This window comes from Syngnathoides biaculeatus, chromosome 7, assembly GCF_019802595.1.
Source record: "Syngnathoides biaculeatus isolate LvHL_M chromosome 7, ASM1980259v1, whole genome shotgun sequence".
NCBI classification, from domain to species: domain Eukaryota; kingdom Metazoa; phylum Chordata; class Actinopteri; order Syngnathiformes; family Syngnathidae; genus Syngnathoides; species Syngnathoides biaculeatus.
The window spans coordinates 5,383,166-5,398,550 of record NC_084646.1 but is presented as its reverse complement, the minus strand read 5'-3'; the positions used below and the strand labels follow the sequence as shown (position 1 = coordinate 5,398,550).

The 15,385-nt window shown below is 43.6% G+C and overlaps 1 long non-coding RNA gene across 1 annotated transcript; it reads right to left on the bottom strand.

Moving 5' to 3' along the window:
• Positions 1-6,619: 6,619 nt before the first annotated feature.
• LOC133503718 (uncharacterized) lies at positions 6,620-10,774 on the bottom strand. Its single transcript, XR_009795819.1, has 3 exons — positions 10,316-10,774; positions 10,114-10,215; positions 6,620-6,787 (listed from the first exon to the last, which is right to left on the bottom strand). It is a non-coding gene; the product is annotated as an uncharacterized LOC133503718 (long non-coding RNA).
• Positions 10,775-15,385: the final 4,611 nt, after the last annotated feature.

Here is a 15,385-nt window from a genome sequence, read left to right as displayed (position 1 = left end):
CATGGACCAGTAAAACAGAGTCTGATGGCCTTGGGCGGATTGGATTGATATATACCACATGGATGTTGAAATATGAAAACCTTGGTTTGTTTATCAGATTATTTTCCCCCGTCTTCCAGACGTGCACGTGTACTAGTTTGTTAAAAATAGTCCAGTATGTGGAACGATCATATGAGCGAACCGTTGGCTAACGTCCTTTTAGCTAATCGATGGCTGACCGCCACCGTTGGCCCGCTGGCTCGAGTTTGTCAATGCGACTCATCAGCAGGAGTCAAAAACGTGTCGCCGACGGCGGCCAACCCCCGTTGTGATCTGGCGTAGTTTGATTCAGAAGAGCTCGCTAATCACAAAATCCATCAGGATGCGAGTCGACGGTGTTAAAAGTCGTCTGGCAAAAGCATGTGTATGTCAATAGCGCCAACTGGACCTCCGCCGTGGGGATTTTTGAATTAGCTTCATTTTAGCCATTTTTTTTTTGTATGTGGTGCTGTGATTGCACGTTTACAATTGAATTCTATATATTTAGTATCAGGAAAATGATGGAAGCAAGTCCAACAGCCTCTTACTTTGTGACACACACACACATGCAAAGTATGAATGACGTATTACTCAATCTGTGTTGAATTAGCAGCGAAGACTCATAATTTTACAAGAGCACGAGGAGTACAAATAAAATAAGCAGCAGGTGACGAGGGTTTAGCGGTCATTGTGCGATGTCACACGTTAAGTCTTAAACGCACCACAGTAGTCGCTACTCCGCGGTGGGCAGCTAACGCTAGCGGTTGAGCCTATTCTGCGATGTCATATGGAAAGTCGATGCCGCCATAACAAGCTACAATTGCAGAAAAATTAGCTGTTAGCTAACATTAGGCATTATATAACGAGCAATAATCATGGGTAGTTATCCATTAGCGCTTGTATAAATTGTGATCTCACACTTTGTATTATTAACAAGCGTCCATAGCTCTTTCTTCGCTGTTAGCTACAAATGCAAAAAAATTAGCTGTTAGCTAACAATAGGCATTATATAAGAAGCAATAATCATGGCTAGTTATCCATTAGCGCTTGTATAAATTGTGATGTCACATTTTGTATTATTAACAAGCGTCCGTAGCTCTTTCTTCACTGTTATCTACAATTGCAGAATAGGTAGCTGTTAGCTAACATTATCCATTATATAAGAAGCAATAATCATGGCTAGTTATTCATTAGCGCTTGTATAAATTGTGATGTCACACTTTGTATTTTAACAAGCGTCTGTAGCTCTTTCTTAGCTATTAGCGGTTAGCAGTCAACGACCCTGCAAGATGTCACAACTTAAGGTGATAATAACCAACACTAGCCGCTACTCAGCTGTTGGCGGTGGACGTTAGCAGTTTATCACATTGTGCAATGTCGCATTTTAATTCCATAACACACCGCAGACGGTTATTAAATTTACATGACTTTGTACAACACGGTGGACCGCTAACAATATCTATCTGTACGAAAAAATAAATATGAGCAGAACGCACATCCAAGTGGCACCCATATTGGCTGCAACGTCTGTCCATTACGTCACACCCGGACATTCACCATTAAAAACATGCTGTGGCACCCACTATGGGACACGGAAAATCTTTTTAAAGAAGAGAACATCTCACAATTGAGTCAAGTGACCGTGGCAATATTACCCTATCGTTTGGAGCCATATTTAGATGATATGCGGATCACTTCTAACTAACAACAGACTCCCAGAGAGTACGATGAGCCAGCCCGGCCATAGGGTGCATCGACACATTTAGCACCCCTGACTTACGTACGCCGATCTTTTGTTACGTTCTGAGAGGATTACGTCCCCCCCCCGCCCCCCACAATTATTTTATTCAGAAGCTTTGTACACAACTACCTGTCATTTGGAACCCACGAAGCTCTCGTCCTTTGCACCCGTGCAATCCATTTTTCACGTCGAACCAGGTCTTTTTGAAAAGTATGAAGAATGAATCCATCCTCCCGAGTATTCGAACAATATCCAGGAATATAGCGAGCCGACATTTCGGTTAACACGAAGGAACAACGAGCTGCCTTCCAGCAGGTAAAACTAGTAGAAACATACGAGACCGGCTGAGTGAGGGTCTGCTACTTACGTCACTTCCTGCTTCTTCTCTTAAACAAATCCCTCGAGAGGATTTTCATGGCGGGAGTGACAAAAAGTCAAAATCACGTTGCATGGTGAAAAAACGGATGGATCCTTTTTTCCATTAATAACACACTAAAAATCATGCATTTCATGACAGTGGACCTTTAAGTTATCTTTTGAAATGAAATGCAATAACAACTTGATCATGCTGAAAATGCTGATTTATGAAGCAATATTAGGGATACTCCCTTTGAAAATTTTTCCTTCTATGGGTGAACAAACAAAACGTTGATCGTGACCGGCTCCAAAGTGCACCTGTATCTCATTTTCTCTTGACGAATATCTTCCAATAATGTCCTCGCATCTGTGGCTTTCATTAGAAGCGAAAATCAAAGCGCGAGGCAACGGCACATCTGCGGAGCATCCGCGACGTTCCGTGGATGCTGACGCATTTGAAGAGCGCTTTCATTAGCGCGCGTCCCCGTGCGAATATGCCCCCCCCCCCCCCCACAGAGGCTGCCTAATATTGTCATGCGGCCATTTTTCTGTGACTAAACTCGTAACGCAATTTAATTGGAATTCTTGACCCCTTGAGTATTTTGACGAAACGATTCCAAACATATTGTTAAAAAAAAAATCTCTAAACTGTTTAGAAATGTTAAAAAAAACCCACAAATAATTAAACTGGATATCCATCGTGTAACGTCACAGTTATTGTCATTGTGGGAGGCGTAAAATGTGCTAAGTAATCCACACACTTTAATATCATTATCGTAGATAATGTCGATGAATGTCGTGACCGAACTGGGTCTTTTCTTCATTTCTTCGCAACCCCCGAATAAAGCGAGTCATGGGGAGAGCGAGGGAGCGAATCCGCAGGGAGCAAGGACTAAGGATCACGTTCAGCCCCCGAGGCCGAGCTTGAACTTGTAATCTATCATCTTGGCAGAGGTTCAAGCCCAAATGAAATTTAAAAACTGCGCAGGGGGTCCGCCTTAAGTGAACGCTTTGCCTGCAGCCTGCGGTCACGCCGGGTGCCTGCTGAGAAAAGTGACATGTGTCCGTTTTCATTTCAGTCACAGTTATTCGATTAAATAGCTGTAAATTAATAGCCTTAAAGATGGAACATGTAATGGAGCGGAAACTACAAAGTCGAGGTCTAATCCGGGGCAATTTTCCTCACAGGAAATAGTGTACGGTATTACTGTGCGTGTTTGCAGTTTGCTGTTCGCAAGGTTCAGCACCTTGAAATCTGAGACCGTGGTCCTCGGTCGGAAAAGGGTGGCGTGCCCTCTCCGGGTAGGGGATGAAGTCCTGCCCCAAGTGGAGGAGTTCAAGTATCTGGGGGTCTTGTTTACGAGTGAGGGAAGAATGGATCGGGAGATCGACAGACGGATCGGTGCAGCGTCTGCAGTGATGCGGACTTTGTATCGGTCCGTTGTGGTGAAGAGGGAGCTAATTCGAAAAGTGAAGCTCTCAATTTACCAGTCGGTCTACGTTCCTACCCTCACCTATGGGCACGACCGCTGGGTCTTGACCGAAAGAACAAGATCCCGGATACAAGCGGCTGAAATGAATCTCCTTCGTAGGGTGTCCGGACTCTGCCTTAGAGATAGGGTGAGAAGCTCGGTCATCCGGGAGGGGGTCAGTGTCGAGCTGCTGTTCCTCCGCATTGAGAGGAGCCAAATGAGGTGGCTGGGGGATCTGATTCGGATGCCTCCCGGACACCTCCTCGGTGAGGTGTTCTGGGCATGTCCCAGCGGAAAGAGAGACCGGGGACCACCCAGGACACGTTGGAGAGACCATGTCTCTCGGCTGGCTTGGAACGCTTTGGGATCCCTCTGGAATCCGCATTGAGAGGAGCCAGATGAAGTGGCTGGGGCATCTGATTCAGATGCCTCCCGGATGCCTCCCTGTTAAGGTGTTCTGGGCATATCCCACCGGAAAGAGACCCCGGGGACGATGCAGGACACGCCAGAGAGACTATGTCTCTTGGCTTGCTTGGGAACGCTGGGAAAGGAAAGTCTGGGTATCCCTGCTGAAGCTACTTCTCGCGTGACCTAACCTGGAAATGCGGTAGAAAATGGATGGATGGATGGATAGAAAGGTTCAGGCCAAAGATGAATCTAAAAGTATTGCCTTGGCCATGTCAAGGAACTGTTTAGAATAGAGGTGAAGAGCTTCTTTTAGTCAAGCCATTGCCCTGTCTAATAGAAAAGTCGTAATTTGCTGCCATCTTGTGGCATCTCAAATCAATTCTAAAATATTTTTATGGGCCCATCAATTACTCGCAGATTTTCATTATCCAAAGCAAACCTCGCTCCCTATCAGCACTATAAATAGAAATAATCCGTTATCTGGTCAAACTCGCGCCACCTTTAACCTTTACTAAACGTGCAGTTTTAAAGGAGACATTATGCAATTTAAACCAGTTTTGTCAAAACACCTTTAGAATCAAGAATTGGGCATCCGGCGTAAAACTATGCCAAACAAATATGCCTTCATCTAAGATGGCACGCTGTGGCGACCCCTAACGGGACAAACCGAAACGAAAAATCAAGAATTATAGGATAGCTTACACACCCGATTTTTTGTCTTGCTGAAATCAGCCGCTTTTTATGGACCGTCCCGGTCTTACAAAAGCTATTCCACCCTGTGTGTAAGAATTTTGTCGCCATAATGATCAGCGTTAGCGCAAGGGGAGCGGACAACCTTTTGAAAACAATAAAAACATTTTCACTCGTGGCAGCAGCACTTCATATACTACATACGCGTATGTGACGTCTTAACACATCAACCAGTACCCCTCAACCATCGCCACAGTGTCGACAACTTCACCGAACAATCAAGTATGTGCCGCTTCTTATAAGCTAGCGCTGTTTACCTAATCGCTAACGACGTTTTTGTTCGTCTTCCGATCACGTCGGAAAGAATCCGGCTCTCGTTCTCCCGTGAATTGAGATTTGAATTGCGGTTGAACATCACACTGGTGTGTAAAGGTTTACCGGGTCAAGGCCAACGTGCGGAGAACACCCACTTTACTTTTCACCAACCTTATTTGGATTTTTCCTTTTCACGCATTTCAATTACAATTGATCGAACTTGCGCGACGGAGCAACGGCCATGATCGTGTGATCTGAACCGAACCGACCGCCACGCAAACTGCCAATTAGCGCGGCAGGTCAACTCTGATTCGTTTCAAGAGGTCATAAACTATGACATCAGCATTTAGTGTTTCCCATGGCACTTTCTGGCCCGCAGACAACCTTTAGTGAGACTGATTGAGTTCTTTCCACCTCCGATGATGTAATCCGGTCTCATGTGCCCAAATCTTTTTCTCTCCATTTTGGGAGAAACTCTTTATTCATTCTGTTGTAGTGCAACCTTTTCCGGTAATTTTCCAGGATTTCATTTTTCGAAAACCAGCAGATTGTATTACCGACGTACAATAATAAGAAAATTACCCCATTTTAAATTGATTTAATTTGATCTTAAATGAATGTGATTATGTACTTTATTCTATACATTTAAAAAGAGTGTTATTGTTATTATTAGAATTTTTTACAATTATTTTTGTAAGCAACTTTAAATACTACATTTTAACAATTATATAACATTTTTTAGATTTAATTTAATGTAATTTTTAATTCTATTTCATGTAAATTTGTAAAATAATTAATTTACATTTTTCCATGTGTTTAATTTATATGATTTAGTTAAATGTAATTACATTTACAGGAATTTAATTCATAATCAGCACTTATGTTTCCTTTGTAAAAAAAAAAAAAAAAAAAAAAGAGGATTTCATATTTTTGGGCTGCCGTCTGGGTCTTTGGAACAAATGAAAGGCTAAAAACCCATTAAAAATTGTTTTAATTTATTAATTTACATTTCTCCATGTATTTAATTCGTATGATTTAATTAAATGTAATTAGATTAACAGGAATTTAATTCATAACTAGCACTTATGTTTCCTTTGGGAAAAAAAGAGAATTTCATATTTTTGGGCTGCCGTCTGGGTCTTTGGAACAAATGAAAGGCTGAAAACTTATTAAAAATAATTTTAATTAATTCATTTACATTTCTCTGTGTATTTAATTAGTTTGAATTAAGTAAATGTAATTACATTTACAGGAATTTAATTCATAATTAGCCCTTATGTTTCCTTTGTAAAAAAAATTGAAAATGAAATGCTGAAAACTTAAAAATGTGCGTTCATCTGAGATGACACGCTGTGGCGACCCCGAAAGGGACAAGTCGAAAGAAACTTATTATTTCAATTAATTAATTTACATTTCTCCGTGTATTTAATTAGTTTAATTTAATTAATCAACTGTAATTAAATTTCCGTGAATTTAATTCATAATCAGCACATGTATTTCCTTTGGAAAAAAAGATGAGTTCATATTTTTTGGCTGCCGTCTGGGTCTTTGGAACAAATGAAAGGCTGAAAACTTATAAAAATTATTTTAATGAATTCATTTACATTTCTCCGTGAATTTAATTAGTTTAATTTAATTAATCAAATTTAATTAAATTTACAGGAAGTTAATTCATGATTAGTACTTATGTTTCCTTTGGCAAAAGAGATGATTTCATATTTTTTAGCTGCCGTCTGGGTCTTCGGAACAGGTTGAAAGGCTGTTAACCACTGAAATTTCTATCTTCCTGGAAGAAAAACACAATTATATTCAATTAAAAAGCGACATTAAATTCATCATATATTTGTTTTGTTTGGACATTATTAAAAGTGTAAATCAATTTTTGCTGGTGTTGATGGAATTTTCTTTGCATTAGTCACAGCTGCACCCATCATTCCCGCCAGCCAAGTAGCAAATTTTCAGTTTTTGGTACAAGGAGCTGACAATATTGTTAAACAACAACAACAAAAAAAAAAAACAAGTAATCACATCACTACAGCTGGAAAAAGTAAAGTACCTGCATTACTGGCTGTGATTTTACAGAGGTTTCTATTTTTTGAGTAAAAAATAAGTTTTGGGTCTTATGCTGGGAAATGAAACAACATTCTGACATGGAAGTAAGGTTAAATTACAAAATATTGAGGACTCGAATCACGTGACTTGGCTGGAACCAGACTTCAGTCGTCAATTTTAGGACTTGGGAATTTATGGAAGGCTCGACTTGACCTTGCATTCATAAGACTCGGCAATGACTTGGACTTCAGGTTCAGTCTTGCCTGCTTACATTAAAAATCAGCATTTTCAAAACAGTGGGAGTAATTTACAAATGACCCATCTTACAATTTGATTTATGTATTACATTCTTTGAGGATAGGCAGCACGGTGGCTCACTTGGTAAAGCGTAGGCCTCATCGTTCCAAAAACATGCAGCATTAATTGGACACTCTAAATTGCCCGTAGGTCTGATTGTGAGTGCGACTGTTGTCTGTCTCAATGTGCCCTGCGATTGGCTTGCAACCAGTTAAGGGTGTACCCCGCCTCCTGCCCATTGACAACTGGGATAGTCTCCAGCACTCCCCGTGACCCTCGTCAGGATAAGCGGTGAAGAAAATGGATGGATTCTTTGAGGATATTTTACCTCAATTTACACACAATTTTGGTATTTGGCATAGACGTGCACTGTGTGAATATCTTTGCCTCTGCTGTATTTAAATGTTTTCACTTGCTCTTAATTCACCCTCATGGCTCCTAAAAAAAATATGTTGCAAAGTGTGTTTTATTTCTTCATAATTAAGTCAATTTGTAGTTATTCTCATATCACACAGTATTTATTTGTAACTACATGTCAACAAAAATGAGGTAAATGTAACTTTGTGCAGGGGTTGGAACAAATTAGATGCGATTGCATTCATTTCAATGAGAAACCTTACCTCGATTTGCGAACGTTTCATGGAATTGATTAAATTGGTAATGAACTTGCTTGCTTTTTGCTACAGACTCTCTTGAAAGATGAAAATCAGACGTGGAACTGACTTATACTTTGCCCACATGTGAGTTCCTCCCACCTCTGGTATTGGCACACAAGTCCATAACACCCAAAGGAAGTGGCATGCATGTCCATATACACAGAAAAAAAAAAAAAAAAAATTCCATGAACTGAGACATCACGGCTGCTGTGGGAAAAGGGATGTTAAGCTGTGTATAACGTGTGTGTGTGTTCGAGAGGGGGAGGATTTGTGACTTAAGTCAGTGACAAACAGTCATTTTCCACCCTGATAGGCACCACGGTGGGAACTTCCTGTGGGCAGCACACTCACACAAGCGCGCTGCTCAATCCACTCCGGAGTCATGCCGCCGTCACAGCGAGCGCCTCGTTAACGACGTTAAGCTTGATTTCATCAGCCGCGACATGTCACAGTTACACACAAGTGTAACAAAGAAGTAATAGAAAAGTCACACGGTATTGTACGCTACTTAAGCTTCCTGTTGGGTTTGCTTCTCCACACCAAACGTGTTCATGGGGCAATAGTACCATCTTCTTTGTAATCTTAAATTAATTACCTTAAAACCAGTCCACCATAACGCTGTCATCAACCAGCGGCACGGGGGCGAACGCAAATGCAGGACTCCAAGACAAGGGCATGGTACTGAGCGTGGTTTTATTCCAAGTCAGGGTCATACACGGTGGAGCAGTCCGACAAGGCGGAGGCACAAAAACGCTAGACTGAAGGCAAGATCCCAACAACGTGAAACTTGGTCCGACAACAACGGAACAAACTAAGAAACTTGACAAGATGTGGACGAACTAAAAGGGTGCAGACTCGCTGTGACAAGGATCGCTCTAGACTAGGCTTTGGCACAATAGTGGAGAATCCGACATGCGCATGAAAAACGCTTACCAAAAGTGGCATGGAGCGTGTTCTCTTCCCCTCGTTTTGCCTTCTCCTTGCCTAGTGATGTCAGCAGTATGTTTATGACGTAACAGAACATGTACAGGACATGTGAGGGGGGTCCAAATTTGATTTTCACAGCGATGAGTAAACATTCTCTGAAGGGGTGAACAGATGTCAACTGATGATGATGATCAACTTCTATGCTGCTTCCTGGTGGTGGATTCTTAAATGTTTCCCATAAAGTGTTGGTGCAAAATCTCAGTGGTGCAAAAAAAAAAAAAAAAAAAAACAATTATCAATCCATCCATTATCTACCGCTTTTCCGGGTTGGGTCGCGGAGGAAATAGCTTCAGCAGGGATACCCAGACTTCCCTTTCCCCAGCCACTTCTTCCAGCTCTTCCGGAGGGACCCCAAGACATTCCCAAGCCAGCTGAGAGACATAGTCTCTCCAGCGTGTCCTGGGTCGTCCTCGGGGTCTGTATTCCAGTGGGACATGCCCAGAACACTTCACCAGGGAGGCGTCCAGGAGGCATCTGAATCAGATACCCCAGCCACCTCATCTGGCTCCTCTCAATGCGGATTCCGGAGGGATCCCGAGGCGTTCCCAAGCCAGCCGAGAGACATAGTCCCTCCAGCGTATCCTGGGTCGTCTTCGGGGTCTCTTTCCGATGGGACATGCCCGAACACCTCGCCAGGGAGGCGTCCGGGAGGCATCCGAATCAGATACCCCAGCCACCTCATTTGGCTCCTCTCAATGCGGATTCCGGAGGGATCCCGAGGCGTTCCCAAGCCAGCCGAGAGACATAGTCCCTCCAGCGTATCCTGGGTCGTCTTCGGGGTCTCTTTCCGATGGGACATGCCCGAAACACCTCGCCAGGGAGGCGTCCGGGAGGCATCCGAATCAGATACCCCAGCCACCTCATCTGGCTCCTCTCAATGCGGATTCCGGAGGGATCCCGAGGCGTTCCCAAGCCAGCCGAGAGACATAGTCCCTCCAGCGTATCCTGGGTCGTCTTCGGGGTCTCTTTCCGATGGGACATGCCCAGAACACCTCGCCAGGGAGGCGTCCGGGAGGCATCCGAATCAGATACCCCAGCCACCTCATTTGGCTCCTCTCAATGCGGAGGAGCAGCAGCTCGACACTGACCCCCTCCCGGATGACCGAGCTTCTCACCCTACCTCTAAGGCAGAGTCCGGACACCCTGCGGAGGAAACTCATTTTGGTCGCTTGTATCCGGGATCTTGTTCTCTTGGTAACGACCTCACAGCTCGTGCCCATAGCTGAAGGTAGGAACATAGATTGACTGGTAAATTGAGAGCTTCGCCAAAAAAACAAAACAATTATAATATACAAAACTAAACGTAGGTAATGTTTTTTTACCTTCCGCCTCTGTTTATTGAATAAACGACAATCCCTGGACGCGCGTATTTCACCTCTGCGCTTGTGTAGCCGCTTCATTTGATTTCCTGCCGTCTTCTCGCTTCCTCCATTCCAGCAGCTCCCTTGGGGGAAGTCAGAGCTTTATAAATAAATAAAATAAAAAAGAAGTTTGGCTCACTCGCGCCAACGTTTTTGTGTTCCCGTGTGCGTGTTTGGATCAAAGTGGCTCACATTCTTTCCACGGTCTTGGGTGCACCTCGTGTGCACGTCCACGTACGCAAACGGGTGTGTGTTGAATGCCTTTAGAGCAACATGGTAAAGCCATCAGTTCATTGGCAACCCGAAAAAAGGAGGTGGGTGGGTGCATCAGGTAGTTGCTTTCGACACACAGACACAAAACACACAGTCCCGGCCCAATTCAGGCTGGAAATCATTCTGGATGAATTTACGCAGCATCAGTTCAGACATCGTGACAAACAGCCGCACTCACAATCCCACCTCCAATCAATGTTGCATGTTTTTGGGATGTGGGAGGAAACCGTAGTGCCCGGAAAAAACCCACGCAGGCACGGGGACAACATGCAAACTCCAGACAGGCGGGTTCAGGTCGAACCCGGTTCCTCAGAACTGTGAGGCCAACGCTTTACCAGCAGAGCCACCCTGCCGCCTGTAAATAATCATTCAATTTAAATATATTAGGCATCAAAGTTTAACAAAGATGTTAACAATGTATTATTAAAGATTATTATTATTATTATTATTAATGCTAGCGGAGCGCTAACGCTAGCATGGTGCTGACAGGGCCAGTCAAAAAAAAAAACTTACTGGTAAAAATCACTGAGACACGGCAGTAACACAGCAGCAACACGCTAGCACAGTGCTATCGCTACCGCAGCACTAACATGGCCGGTAAAAGTCACTTCCTCGACACATATATTCCGGTCTCACTCTTACCTTGTTCCGCTCGAGCGCCCCCTTTGCGGCCGTTAGAAAAAAAATGCACAAATTAGCCGCATAACTGCATAAAATGCAGGGTTGAAAGCGTGTGTCAACAAATCACGGCTTGTAGGCCGGAAATTACAATAATTGCAGCATTATTGTCGCACTGTCCACCTTTTTGCTTTTAACATTACGACTCGTGCCAGTGTTTCGTTTTTCTTTTCCGTAGAACTTTCTACGTAGTGAAGTGGAACCATGTGGATGTCGCGTTAATAAAAACTGGACCTCTTTTTTCCCGGAGTCGAAGAAATACCTTCGCAAATGAGATTTCGGAGTCGATTAGGTAACGTGCGTCACGCGGGCAGATGCCGTGCGGTTTTAGGGAAAAAGGGGAATCACATCGGGCCGGGTGTCACGGGAAGTCCCTCTTACAATACGCCCCCCCCCCCACCCCCCCATCTCCAACTCCAAGCATCACATGATGTGTTTTGCTTTTGGTTTTCCACTCGAGCCACACGGAAAACGGGCGACTACGCTCTCGGGCTCGTCCTTCAGGGCTTGTAAAACACAGACCTTGAAAGTAGAATTTTACAACCCTGAAAGTGCCGTTATTGAATTACGGTGATGGATGGTTCCGATCATCGGTCCTGGGAGGTTTATTAGTGGAGGGAGGGGGCAAGTCGAGCGGTGCACCTGCGGATTGTGTGGCGGATACATCACAATCTTGCCCACGGGCACATTAAGCGGTGTTAAGGCCACACAAAAACAATTTACAGTTCGAAGAAAAATAAATCTATTATCATCATTCCAGACCCTTCTTGCGTGGTTATTTAATTACAGTTTTATGAGAGAGTTATGTCAACCACTCAGCTCCCTCCAGTCACTTGTGGCTTGTCCAGGCGTGCCTCGCTGTCCCGTCGCTTTGTTCGTGTTTAGTGACCTGTTTTCTTTCAGTCTGTGTGGGTCGTTTCCTCATACAGTACAACCTCGGTTCTCAACCGCAATCGGTTCCAGAAGGCGGGTCGAGAACCCATTTGTCCAAAAACCGAATCGATATTTCCCACGTCCGCGTACAGAGGCAGCGTTATACACGATAAAAACGCGCGTTGTGGATCAGCTGGTCGGGTCACGCGCGATATGTTGTGTCCGGGTTTTGCTGCAGACGTTCGAGTACCGAATTCCGTTCGAAAACAGAAGCAAAAATATCTCGAAATTTTCGTTCGAATACCGATTTGTTCAAGAGCGGAGACGTTCATGAAGCGGGTATTCACTGTCGTTTGTTTTTCCGTTTTATGTCCTCGTCTTTCTTTGTGGCTTTGAAGCTTGTTTTTTTTGACTTGGTAGATTTAGTATTTGCTTCTACGTCATACCTTGTTTGACATTTTTATTTTTGGGGGGAGAATAACTCATTTTTGGACTTTCGTCTCCAGCCTACGTCCGTTCATGTCCACATTTTGCCACCATCATCACAAAATCTTTAAAGGTCAAGTGTCATCCCTATAAACATTCTAAAATAGATATTGAAATGAAAAATACATCTGACATTATTTACTTCTATGTCTACGCGAAGAAATAAATATGAGCGGAAAGCGCGTCATCCACGCGCAAAGTTGCAGATGTGTCATTCGGCATCCAAGTGGTCGCCATATTGGCTGCATTTCCTGTCCGTGACATCACCCCGGACATTCGCCATTGAAAACACGCTGTGGCCCCTTAAGACACGGAAGCTCTTTTCTAAGAAAACATCTCACAATCGAGTGAAGTGTCCGGGGCAATATTACCCTATTGTTTCGAGCCGTATTTAGATGACATGCGGATCACGGCCAAACCACCTCCCCGTCTGATCCACCTCTGCGCGGCGGTGATAAACGGCCACTTCTGCAGCAGAGACGAGCCACCCGGGTCGACAAGGCCGGCGGCCGGCTCGGCCTTGTCGACGAGGCCGGTAGCGATCCACAAGGCCTGCGGAGGGCGTCCTTCAGCGGCTGGTGCACATCGAAACATTTAGCACCCCTGACTAACGGATTACACCCCCAACTATTGTATTTATTGATAGCTTTATACACACCTAGCTGTCACCCACCTGTGCAATCCATTTTTTAATGAGAAAACGAGTCACTTGGAAACTGATGAACGGTAAATCCATCCTCCTGAGTGTTTGAGCAATATCCAGCAATGCAACAAGCTAGCATTTTAGCTAACACAAAGGAACAGCATGCTACCTTCCCGCAGGTAAAACTCATAGAAATAAATGTGTTCGCTAGAGGGTGCTCCTGCCCCGTACGTCACTTCCTGCTTTTTCTCGAAGACAAATCCCTCGAGAGGATTTCCATGGCGGGAGTGACAAAAAGCTATATACGTCAAAAGAATTTTTTCGTCGTGAAAAAAGGCATGGGTCCATACCGGCTGCCGTTTTTTTTCCATTAATAACATACTAAAAATCATGCATTTCATGACATTGGCCCTTTAACAATTCTGACTAGAGGGCACCATGGCCCAGGTGATAAAAGTGGTACCGGTAATCTCCCAACCCTGAATTTATGCCGGGTCCAATCCTCTGCGATTGTGACCATGTCGAAGTGCAGGAGCAAGATACCGACCGTGTGTATTTGTCTGAGTGTGTGTACGCATAAACACAAGCGGAGGCTAATATAGCGGCAGTGGCTCGTGAGAGAAAAGCCCTTACTCAGCAGTTATTTTTTCAAAGACCAGTCCCACACGCTCATCCTGATGAGGGATGTTCAGGAAGCAGCTTAGGCGTGGGCCCATTGTGCACTTGTTACTCGGACACGCACGCTGACAGAGTTTAGCAGTTTGGCTAACACGAAAAGATAAACAAGGCAGCCGAGAAATGCATTTTTCCCACCAGAGTTGCAAAATGAGCGTCCGTTCGATCAATAAGTAGTGGAATAAAAAACACCATGAGCAGCTTTGTGCCCTGCGACGAAAGCAATGTTCAATTAAAAAACAAATTGCTAAGTGTGTTTGGAGGTGTGCCATCTTGGTGCCGTCCTCCGCTTATTACATTATTACCCCTTTATAACACAAGTTCAGCTCACTTCCTTTCGGGCACTTATGAAAACACAAGAAAGGCGTTAACGGACACAAGATTAATCGTGATGTTTGTGTTTACGTCAGCGCGCCGTGCACTTTGACACCCGACGAGGCCGAATGGGCGTGTAGAGGCCGGAGGTGAAAGGTCACCGCGTCTAATGGGCCCCCATAAAGGGAATTGAACTTCCTGTTCAGACATGAGCTTGTCTGACTAGAGAGAAAAGAGGCTAAAAGGCAAGGTTACAATAAGTTTGCCGTCTTGCGAGATTTCGGTAAATCTCGTGATATTTGACAAATTCTCATGAGACTTCACAAAATATGTTAGTAAATATGGTGAGACTTTACTAAATCTGACAGTAAATCTCTTTAGGATTTGTCAATCTTGTGTGACTGCGGTGAATCTGGTCAAACTTCCTTAATTTTGTAAAAAGTCAATATAGCGAGACTAAGTTAATCTTACAAGACTCGAGTAAATCCTGTGAGATTTAAGTGTATCTTGCGAGACTTCAGTAAATGTGCTGAGACTTCATAAAATCATGCACAAAATCCATCAGTAAATCTGGCAAAACTGCATTAAATGTTGTGAGATTTTATTAAATCTGGTACTAAATCTCTTGAAAGTTTGGCAAATCTTTTGAGACCTCACTAAATCTTCCAAAATGTGAGTTTCATCTTGCAATATTGTTGTCTTGTAAAAATGGAATCAGGACTTCAAGTAGTTCTTGTGAAATTTAAATTAATCTGGATCGATTTGAGTCGCTCTTGTGAAACATCCATAATCTTGTGAGATTTTAATATCGCGTGGCCTCAATAAATTTTACGAGACTCACGTAAATGTTTAATAATTCTAAATCTTACAAAACTTCAGTCAGTCTCGAAACTCTTCACGTAATCTCGACACAGTAAATTAAATGTTTCCCGACTTCCCTGATGGTGCAAGATTTCACTGCAGGAAGTGTTCTGAATATCACAAAATCTCATAAAACTTCAGTAAATGTTTGAAGACTTTACTAAATTATGCACCAAATCTTGCAAGGTGTCGATAAACCCATCAGTAAATCTGGCAAAACGGCACTA